The sequence below is a fragment of the Heliangelus exortis genome, chromosome 2 (genome assembly GCF_036169615.1).
Source record: "Heliangelus exortis chromosome 2, bHelExo1.hap1, whole genome shotgun sequence".
NCBI lineage: Eukaryota > Metazoa > Chordata > Aves > Apodiformes > Trochilidae > Heliangelus > Heliangelus exortis.
This window is the reverse complement of record NC_092423.1, coordinates 62,611,499-62,613,405: the sequence shown is the minus strand read 5'-3', so window position 1 is coordinate 62,613,405 and position 1,907 is coordinate 62,611,499.

Below are 1,907 nucleotides of genomic sequence, written 5' to 3'. Positions count from 1 at the left end.
AATACCCTGAATACTTCAATAAACAATCTGTTCAAAAGTCATGCAGCCTCTGAGACTCAAAAAAAAAAAAAAAAAAAAACCAAAAATCTCAATCTGTTGTTTTTGGAACGAGGAGCATGGGCTGGTTTTGATGAGTCATTTGCACGAGGTTGCACACAAAGGCGCTTCCAGGGTTGGAACTTTCAAGTTCTGTGTCTAGGAATTTGAGTTCATTATAAATTAACCTCTGACTAGACTTTGTGTGCATCATATATAGTAGATAGGCATCAGATAAACTTCAGACAAACGAACAGTGTTTTCCAGTATGACTCCTGAAAGATGAGGTTAGTCTTTGACTGAATCTCTGCACTCCAGTGTTAAAAGACTTGAAAATCATGAAACCCGGGCTTTTTTTCCTGACTCTGCCATTGACTGACTGTATGATCCTGAGAAAGTTGTTCGTTTGCTCTATGCCCTTTGTTTCCCCATGTGGCAAAGCTGATAGTTTGTCAGAGGTACATTTGTGTACTTCTGCTGACCTGAACTGCTTATTATGCTGTTCATAGTGCATTTTGATATATGCATACAAAAAAACATTTGGAAAGTGGAAGTTTTAAGTGCTGACTGTAACATTTCCAAATTTTTCAGTTTCAGGTGAGTTTCCTCTCAAGACTAAAATTTAAAAAAAGACTTTTAAAGGATGTTTTCCTTGCCTGGCTAGAGATTACATGTGAAAAGTAATAAAATGTTGCAGAAAAGCTTCAGTTACATCGTTTGGAAAAAATTACAATATTCATTTGCATTTTCAAGTACTCTACAATTTATCATTATTATCAGAGATGGGGAAAAGGTTTCTTCTGCTCTCCATTCTTGAGAACACATTGAGTCTTTGCCAATCATGAAAAGCTGAATTTTCTTGAGCCCAAATTTATTCTTCCACCTTCTTCCTGGCAAAGCAACTTGTGTCCTCTTTTATGGCACACAGAAGTCAAATCACATTCTAGACATAGACTTGTATCGATCTACAGAGTGAAATGTAGCATTTATACAGCAAAACCAAGTTAACCTCTTGTGTACTCTTGTTCAACACAATTCTAAATTGCTTTCTGAAAACCTCCTCTGAGAAAAAAAAAAAAAAAGTCATGCTTTTCTCTAACTTCAATGCACAACTTCTCACACAGATCTTTTATCAAAACAGCCCTAGCTGGCTTTAATGCTTTACTTCTGCTGCATCAAAGCTCATATGGTATTTGATATAATCTATTTACTGCTTGCAGTGTAAGATTCTTTCCAACTTGTTTCTTTTAAACGAACTGTTGCTTCAATGCTGTAAATATTCAGCAAACATCAATATTATGGCCAGCACAATGCGGTTCAGTGTAGCAGTGCCAGGTTTTCATTGATTGCTGCTTGTATGTGCCAGTTTTAAGACAGGCTTTTAATAAGCTCAAAATATGTTCATAGCATTGGTCTCAAAATGTCTCTAGTGGTATAATAAAGCTTTAAGAAGCTGCAGAGAAAAACAACAATTTTATTTAAAGAATTCCATCTCAGACACTCAGCGAAAACAATTTCTGGCTTAGCCTCATTAATCAGGTCTCAAGCTGAATGTCCAGATGATAAAGGCAGCTCTGAAAGGCTGTTTATGGCTTCCCCCAGCCCTGGCACCAGGGCCTTTGCAGATATTGCATTGCCACCCCGTGGGGAGACCTCAGGCTGCTCCCAGGTCCCAATTTCCAAGGTCACCAGCATGTTTCTTCTTCCCTGGGACTCCACAGGAACCAGGGATCCCAGCCTACATCCATGAACTATCATCAGTCACATTTCACAGGCTGAACTCAGCCCACTCTGCCCACCAGCCCCTGCTGCTATACCTATACATGGTATCTTCATCTTAGGTTTTGGCTGTCCAAAAACTTGAGTGTTTC